Below are 9132 nucleotides of genomic sequence, written 5' to 3'. Positions count from 1 at the left end.
ACCTGTCAATGTTCCAGTATTGGTCTAGTTCACTCCTGGATCGTTCTTGTGACCTGTCTTCCCAGCAGAAGCTAAGTTCCAGCTTGTATTTCTTTGGTTTGCTATTTTTCTGTCCAGCTTGCTATTTTTATTGTTGTCTTGCTTGCTGGAAGCTCTGGGACGCAGAGGGAGCGCCTCCGCACCGTGAGTCGGTGCGGAGGGTCTTTTTTGCGCCCTCTGCGTGGTCTTTTTGTAGGTTTTTGTGCTGACCGCAAAGTAACCTTTCCTATCCTCGGTCTGTTCAGTAAGTTGGGCCTCACTTTGCTAAATCTATTTCATCTCTGTGTTTGTATTTTCATCTTTACTCACAGTCATTATATGTGGGGGGCTGCCTTTTCCTTTGGGGAATTTCTCTGAGGCAAGGTAGGCTTTATTTTTCTATCTTCAGGGCTAGCTAGTTCCTTAGGCTGTGCCGAGTTGCATAGGGAGCGTTAGGCGCAATCCACGGCTATTTCTAGTGTGTTTGATAGGATTAGGGATTGCGGTCAGCAGAGTTCCCACGTCCCAGAGCTCGTCCTTTATTATCAGTAACTATCAGGTCATTCCGTGTGCTCTTAACCACCAGGTCCATTATTGTCCTGACCACCAGGTCATAACAGCAGCCCTAGCGGGTGCTGCACAGGGTCTGTCACTCTCTACCTGTCCTCCATGTGTAGTGCGGGGTCTGTCACTCTCTACCTGTCCTTCATGTGTAGAGAAGGGACTGTCACTCTCTATCTGTCCCCCGTGTGTGTCTGTCGCTCTCCACCTGTCCTCCGTGTGTAATGTGATATCTGTTGCTCTGTACCTGTCTTCCATGTGTAGTGTGGTGTCTGTCACTCCTATCTGTCCTACGTGTGTAGAGAAGGGACTGTCACTCTCTATCTGCCCCCCCGTGTGTGTCTGTCGCTCTCCACCTGTCCTCCGTGTGTAATGTGATATCTGTCACTATGTACCTGTCTTCAATGTGTAGTGCAGGGTCTGTCACTCTCTACCTGTCCTTCATGTGTAGAGAAGGGACTGTCACTCTCTATCTGTCCCCCCGTGTGTGTCTGTCGCTCTCCACCTGTCCTTCGTGTGTAATGTGATATCTGTCACTATGTACCTGTCTTCCATGTGTAGTGTGGTGTCTGTCACTCCTATCTGTCCTACGTGTGTAGTGTGTGGCCTATCTCTTCCTGTCCTTCGTGTGTAGTATGGGGTTTGTTGCTATCCACCTGTTCTCCATGTATAGTCCAATGTGTGTCATTCTCTACCAACACTCCATTTGTAATGTGCTGTCTGTCGCTCTCCTCTTGTCCTCTATGTGTATTATGGTGTCTGTGACTCTCTCCCTGTCCTCCATGTGTAGTGTGGTGCCTGTCGCTCTTCACCTGTCCTCCATGTGTAGTGTGGTGTCTGTCACTCTTCATCTGTCTTCCATGTGTAGTGTGGTGTCTGTCGCTCTCCACCTGTCTTCCATGTGTAGTGTGGTGTCTGTCGCTCTTCACCTGTCCTCCATATGTAGTGTGGTGTCTGTCGCTCTTCACCTGTCCTCCATATGTAGTGTGGTGTCTGTCGCTCTTCACCTGTCCTCCATGTTCATTGTGGTGTCTGTTACTCTTCACCTGTCCTCCATGTGTAGTGTGGTGTCTGTCGCTCTTCACCTGTCCTCCATGTGTAGTGTGGTGTCTGTCGCGCTTCACCTGTCCTCCATGTGTAGTGTTCCAGTATTGGTCTAGTTCACTCCTGGATCGTTCTTGTGACCTGTCTTCCCAGCAGAAGCTAAGTTCCAGCTTGTATTTCTTTGGTTTGCTATTTTTCTGTCCAGCTTGCTATTTTTATTGTTGCCTTGCTTGCTGGAAGCTCTGGGACGCAGAGGGAGCGCCTCCGCACCGTGAGTCGGTGCGGAGGGTCTTTTTTGCGCCCTCTGCGTGGTCTTTTTGTAGGTTTTTGTGCTGACCGCAAAGTAACCTTTCCTATCCTCAGTCTGTTCAGTAAGTCGGGCCTCACTTTGCTAAATCTATTTCATCTCTGTTTGTATTTTCATCTTTACTCACAGTCATTATATGTGGGGGGCTGCCTTTTCCTTTGGGGAATTTCTCTGAGGCAAGGTAGGCTTTATTTTTCTATCTTCAGGGCTAGCTAGTTCCTTAGGCTGTGCCAAGTTGCATAGGGAGCGTTAGGAGCAATCCACGGCTATTTCTAGTGTGTGTGATAGGATTAGGGATTGCGGTCAGCAGAGTTCCCACGTCTCAGAGCTCGTCCTTTATTATCAGTAACTATCAGGTCATTCCGTGTGCTCTTAACCACCAGGTCCATGATTGTCCTGACCACCAGGTCATAACAGTGTGGTGTCTGTCGCTCTTCACCTGTCCTCCATGTGTAGTGTGGTGTCTGTCGCTCTTCACCTGTCTTCCATGTGTAGTGTGGTGTCTGTCGCTCTCCATCTGTCCTCCATGTGTAGTGTGGTGTCTGTCGCTCTTCACCTGTCCTCCATGTGTAGTGTGGTGTCTGTCGCTCTTCACCTGTCCTCCATGTGTAGTGTGGTGTCTGTCGCTCTTCACCTGTCCTCCATGTGTAGTGTGGTGTCTGTCGCGCTTCACCTGTCCTCCATGTGTAGTGCGGGGTCTGTCACTCTTCACCTGTCCTCCATGTGTAGTGTGGTGTCTGTCACTCTTCACCTGTCCTCCATGTGTAGTGCGGGGTCTGTCACTCTTCACCTGTCCTCCATGTGTAGTGCGGGGTCTGTCACTCTTCACCTGTCCTCCATGTGTAGTGTGGTGTCTGTTGCTCTTCACCTGTCCTCCATGTGTAGTGTGGTGTCTGTCACTCTTCACCTGTCCTCCATGTGTAGTGTGGTGTCTGTTGCTCTCCACCTGTCTTCCATGTGTAGTGTGGTGTCTGTCGCTCTCCACCTGTCCTCCATGTGTAGTGTGGTGTCTGTCGCTCTTCACCTGTCCTCCATGTGTAGTGAGGGGTCTGTCACTCTCTCCCTTTCTTCCATGTGTAGTGTGGTGTCTGTCGCTCTTCACCTGTCCTCCATGTGTAGTGTGGTGTCTGTCGCTCTCCACCTGTCTTCCATGTGTAGTGTGGTGCCTGTCGCTCTTCACCTGTCCTCCATGCGTAGTGTGGTGTCTGTCGCTCTCCACCTGTCTTCCATGTGTAGTGCGGGGTCTGTCGCTCTCCACCTGTCTTCCCTGTGTAGTGTGGTGTCTGTCACTCTCCACCTGTCTTCCATGTGTAGTGTGGTGTCTGTCACTCTCCACCTGTCTTCCCTGTGTAGTGTGGTGTCTGTCACTCTCCACCTGTCCTCCATGTGTAGTGTGGTGTCTGTCACTCTCTCCCTTTCTTCCATGTGTAGTGTGGTGTCTGTCGCTCTCCACCTGTCTTCCCTATGTAGTGTGGTGTCTGTCACTCTCTACCTGTCCTCCATGTGTAGTGTGGTGTCTGTCGCTCTCCACCTGTCTTCCCTATGTAGTGTGGTGTCTGTCACTCTCCACCTGTCCTCCATGTGTAGTGTGGTGTCTGTCGCTCTTCACCTGTCCTCCATGTGTAGTGTGGTGTCTGTCGCTCTCCACCTGTCTTCCATGTGTAGTGTGGTGCCTGTCGCTCTTCACCTGTCCTCCATGTGTAGTGTGGTGTCTGTCGCTCTTCACCTGTCCTCCATGTGTAGTGTGGTGTCTGTCGCTCTCCACCTGTCTTCCATGTGTAGTGTGGTGCCTGTCGCTCTTCACCTGTCCTCCATGTGTAGTGTGGTGTCTGTCGCTCTCCACCTGTCTTCCATGTGTAGTGCGGGGTCTGTCGCTCTCCACCTGTCTTCCCTGTGTAGTGTGGTGTCTGTCACTCTCCACCTGTCTTCCATGTGTAGTGTGGTGTCTGTCACTCTCTCCCTTTCTTCCATGTGTAGTGTGGTGTCTGTCGCTCTCCACCTGTCTTCCCTATGTAGTGTGGTGTCTGTCACTCTCTACCTGTCCTCCATGTGTAGTGTGGTGTCTGTCGCTCTCCACCTGTCTTCCCTGTGTAGTGTGGTGTCTGTCACTCTCCACCTGTCTTCCATGTGTAGTGAGGGGTCTGTCACTCTCTCCCTTTCTTCCCTGGGTAGTGTGGTGTCTGTCGCTCTTCATCTGTCCTCCATGTGTAGTGAGGGGTCTGTCACTCTCTCCCTTTCTTCCCTGGGTAGTGTGGTGTCTGTCGCTCTTCACCTGTCCTCCATGTGTAGTGTAGTGTCTGTTGCTCTCCACCTGTCCTCCATGTGTAGTGTGGTGTCTGTCGCTCTCTCCCTGTCCTCCATGTGTAGTGTGGTGTCTGTCGCTCTTTACCTGTCCTCCATGTGTAGTGTGGTGTCTGTTGCTCTCCACCTGTCCTCCATGTGTAGTGTGGTGTCTGTCGCTTTCTCCCTGTCTTCCATGTGTAGTGTGGTGTCTGTTGCTCTCCACCTGTCCTCCATGTGTAGTGTGGTGTCTGTCGCTTTCTCCCTGTCGTCCATGTGTAGTGTGGTGTCTGTTGCTCTCCACCTGTCCTCCATGTGTAGTGTGGTGTCTGTCGCTTTCTCCCTGTCTTCCATGTGTAGTGTGGTGTCTGTTGCTCTCCATCTGTCCTCCATGTGTAGTGTGGTGTCTGTTGCTCTCCACCTGTCCTCCATGTGTAGTGTGGTGTCTGTCGCTCTCTCCCTGTCCTCCATGTGTAGTGTGATGTCTGTCGCTTTCTCCCTGTCTTCCATGTGTGGTGTGGTGTCTGTTGCTCTCCATCTGTCTTCCATGTGTAGTGTGGTGTCTGTCACTCTCCACCTGTCCTCCATGTGTAGTGAGGGGTCTGTCACTCTCTCCCTGTCTTCCCTGGGTAGTGTGGTGTCTGTCGCTCTTCATCTGTCCTCCATGTGTAGTGTAGTGTCTGTTGCTCTCCACCTGTCCTCCATGTGTAGTGTGGTGTCTGTTGCTCTCTCCCTGTCCTCCATGTGTAGTGTGGTGTCTGTTGCTCTCTCCCTGTCCTCCATGTGTAGTGTGGTGTCTGTTGCTCTCCACCTGTCCTCCATGTGTAGTGTGGTGTCTGTCGCTTTCTCCCTGTCTTCCATGTGTAGTGTGGTGTCTGTTGCTCTCCACCTGTCCTCCATGTCTAGTGTGGTGTCTGTCGCTTTCTCCCTGTCTTCCATGTGTAGTGTGGTGTCTGTTGCTCTCCACCTGTCCTCCATGTCTAGTGTGGTGTCTGTCGCTTTCTCCCTGTCCTCCATGTGTAGTGTGGTGTCTGTTGCTCTCCACCTGTCCTCCATGTGTAGTGTGGTGTCTGTCGCTCTCTCCCTGTCCTCCATGTGTAGTGTGATGTCTGTCGCTTTCTCCCTGTCTTCTATGTGTGGTGTGGTGTCTGTTGCTCTCCATCTGTCCTCCATGTGTAGTGTGGTGTCTGTCACTCTCCACCTGTCCTCCATGTGTAGTGAGGGGTCTGTCACTCTCTCCCTGTCTTCCCTGGGTAGTGTGGTGTCTGTCGCTCTTCATCTGTCCTCCATGTGTAGTGTGGTGTCTGTTGCTCTCCACCTGTCCTCCATGTGTAGTGTGGTGTCTGTCGCTCTCTCCCTGTCCTCCATGTGTAGTGTGGTGTCTGTCGCTCTTTACCTGTCCTCCATGTGTAGTGTGGTGTCTATTGCTCTCCACCTGTCCTCCATGTGTAGTGTGGTGTCTGTCGCTTTCTCCCTGTCTTCCATGTGTAGTGTGGTGTCTGTTGCTCTCCACCTGTCCTCCATGTGTAGTGTGGTGTCTGTCGCTCTCTCCCTGTCCTCCATGTGTAGTGTGATGTCTATCGCTTTCTCCCTGTCTTCCATGTGTAGTGTGGTGTCTGTTGCTCTCCACCTGTCCTCCATGTGTAGTGTGGTGTCTGTCGCTCTCTCCCTGTCCTCCATGTGTAGTGTGATGTCTATCGCTTTCTCCCTGTCTTCCATGTGTAGTGTGGTGTCTGTTGCTCTCCACCTGTCCTCCATGTGTAGTGTGGTGTCTGTCGCTCTCTCCCTGTCCTCCATGTGTAGTGTGATGTCTATCGCTTTCTCCCTGTACTCCATGTGTAGTGTGGTGTCTGTCGCTCTTCATCTGTCCTCCATGTGTAGTGAGGGGTCTGTCACTCTCTCCCTGTCTTCCATGTGTAGTGTGGTGTCTGTCGCTCTTCACCTGTCCTCCATGTGTAGTGCGGGGTCTGTCACTCTTCACCTGTCCTCCATGTGTAGTGTGGTGTCTGTTGCTCTTCACCTGTCCTCCATGTTCATTGTGGTGTCTGTCACTCTTCACCTGTCCTCCATGTGTAGTGTGGTGTCTGTCGCTCTTCATCTGTCCTCCATGTGTAGTGTGGTGTCTGTCGCTCTTCACCTGTCCTCCATGTGTAGTGTGGTGTCTGTTGCTCTCTCCCTGTCCTCCATGTGTAGTGTGGTGTCTGTCGCTCTTTACCTGTCCTCCATGTGTAGTGTGGTGTCTGTCACTCTCTCCCTTTCTTCCATGTGTAGTGTGGTGTCTGTCGCTCTCTCCCTGTCCTCCATGTGTAGTGTGGTGTCTGTCGCTCTCTCCCTGTCTTCCATGTGTAGTGTGGTGTCTGTCGCTCTTCATCTGTCCTCCATGTGTAGTGTGGTGTCTGTCGCTCTTCACCTGTCCTCCATGTGTAGTGTGGTGTCTGTTGCTCTCTCCCTGTCCTCCATGTGTAGTGTGGTGTCTGTCGCTCTTTACCTGTCCTCCATGTGTAGTGTGGTGTCTGTCACTCTCTCCCTTTCTTCCATGTGTAGTGTGGTGTCTGTCGCTCTCTCCCTGTCCTCCATGTGTAGTGTGGTGTCTGTCACTCTCTCCCTTTCTTCCATGTGTAGTGTGGTGTCTGTCGCTCTCTCCCTGTCCTCCATGTGTAGTGTGGTGTCTGTCGCTCTTTACCTGTCCTCCATGTGTAGTGTGGTGTCTGTCGCTCTTTACCTGTCCTCCATGTGTAGTGTGGTGTCTGTCGCTCTTTACCTGTCCTCCATGTGTAGTGTGGTGTCTGTCGCTCTTTACCTGTCCTCCATGTGTAGTGTGGTGTCTGTCGCTCTCTCCCTGTCCTCCATGTGTAGTGTGGTGTCTGTCGCTCTTTACCTGTCCTCCATGTGTAGTGTGGTGTCTGTCGCTCTTTACCTGTCCTCCATGTGTAGTGTGGTGTCTGTCGCTCTCTCCCTGTCCTCCATGTGTAGTGTGGTGTCTGTCGCTCTTTACCTGTCCTCCATGTGTAGTGTGGTGTCTGTCACTCTCTCCCTTTCTTCCATGTGTAGTGTGGTGTCTGTCGCTCTCCACCTGTCTTCCCTGTGTAGTGTGGTGTCTGTCACTCTCCACCTGTCCTCCATGTGTAGTGTGGTGTCTGTCACTCTCCACCTGTCCTCCATGTGTAGTGTGGTGTCTGTCGCTCTCCACCTGTCTTCCCTGTGTAGTGTGGTGTCTGTCACTCTCCACCTGTCCTCCATGTGTAGTGAGGGGTCTGTCACTCTCTCCCTTTCTTCCCTGGGTAGTGTGGTGTCTGTCACTCTCCACCTGTCCTCCATGTGTAGTGAGGGGTCTGTCACTCTCCACCTGTCCTCCATGTGTAGTGAGGGGTCTGTCACTCTCTCCCTTTCTTCCCTGGGTAGTGTGGTGTCTGTCGCTCTTCATCTGTCCTCCATGTGTAGTGTGGTGTCTGTCGCTCTTCACCTGTCCTCCATGTGTAGTGTAGTGTCTGTTGCTCTCCACCTGTCCTCCATGTGTAGTGTGGTGTCTGTCGCTCTCTCCCTGTCCTCCATGTGTAGTGTGGTGTCTGTTGCTCTTTACATGTCCTCCATGTGTAGTGTGGTGTCTCTTGCTCTCCACCTGTCCTCCATGTGTAGTGTGGTGTCTGTCGCTTTCTCCCTGTCTTCCATGTGTAGTGTGGTGTCTGTTGCTCTCCACCTGTCCTCCATGTGTAGTGTGGTGTCTGTCGCTTTCTCCCTGTCTTCCATGTGTAGTGTGGTGTCTGTTGCTCTCCATCTGTCCTCCATGTGTAGTGTGGTGTCTGTTGCTCTCCACCTGTCCTCCATGTGTAGTGTGGTGTCTGTCGCTCTCTCCCTGTCCTCCATGTGTAGTGTGATGTCTGTCGCTTTCTCCCTGTCTTCCATGTGTGGTGTGGTGTCTGTTGCTCTCCATCTGTCTTCCATGTGTAGTGTGGTGTCTGTCACTCTCCACCTGTCCTCCATGTGTAGTGAGGGGTCTGTCACTCTCTCCCTGTCTTCCCTGGGTAGTGTGGTGTCTGTCGCTCTTCATCTGTCCTCCATGTGTAGTGTGGTGTCTGTCACTCTCTCCCTGTCCTCCATGTGTAGTGTGGTGTCTGTCGCTCTTCATCTGTCCTCCATGTGTAGTGTGGTGTCTGTTGCTCTCCACCTGTCCTCCATGTGTAGTGTGGTGTCTGTCGCTTTCTCCCTGTCTTCCATGTGTAGTGTGATGTCTGTTGCTCTCCACCTGTCCTCCATGTGTAGTGTGGTGTCTGTCGCTCTCTCCCTGTCCTCCATGTGTAGTGTGATGTCTATCGCTTTCTCCCTGTCTTCCATGTGTAGTGTGGTGTCTGTTGCTCTCCCTGTCCTCCATGTGTAGTGTGGTGTCTGTTGCTCTCTCCCTGTCCTCCATTTGTAGTGTGGTGTCTGTCGCTCTCTCCCTGTCCTCCATGTGTAGTGTGGTGTCTGTCGCTCTTTACCTGTCCTCCATGTGTAGTGTGGTGTCTATTGCTCTCCACCTGTCCTCCATGTGTAGTGTGGTGTCTGTCGCTTTCTCCGTCTTCCATGTGTAGTGTGATGTCTGTTGCTCTCCACCTGTCCTCCATGTGTAGTGTGGTGTCTGTCGCTCTCTCCCTGTCCTCCATGTGTAGTGTGATGTCTATCGCTTTCTCCCTGTACTCCATGTGTAGTGTGGTGTCTGTCGCTCTTCACTTGTCTTCCCTGTGTAGTGTGGTGTCTGTCGCTCTCCACCTGTCCTCCATGTGTAGTGTGGTGTCTGTTGCTCTCCATCTGTCTTCCATGTGTAGTGTGGTGTCTGTCGCTCTTCACTTGTCCTCCATGTGTAGTGTAGTGTCTGTTGCTCTCCATCTGTCTTCCATGTGTAGTGTGGTGTTTGTTGCTCTCCACCTGTCTTCCATGTGTAGTGT

This window comes from Ranitomeya imitator, chromosome 2 (genome assembly GCF_032444005.1).
Source record: "Ranitomeya imitator isolate aRanImi1 chromosome 2, aRanImi1.pri, whole genome shotgun sequence".
Classification (NCBI taxonomy): Eukaryota; Metazoa; Chordata; class Amphibia; order Anura; family Dendrobatidae; genus Ranitomeya; species Ranitomeya imitator.
Note: the sequence above shows the minus strand (reverse complement) of the source record.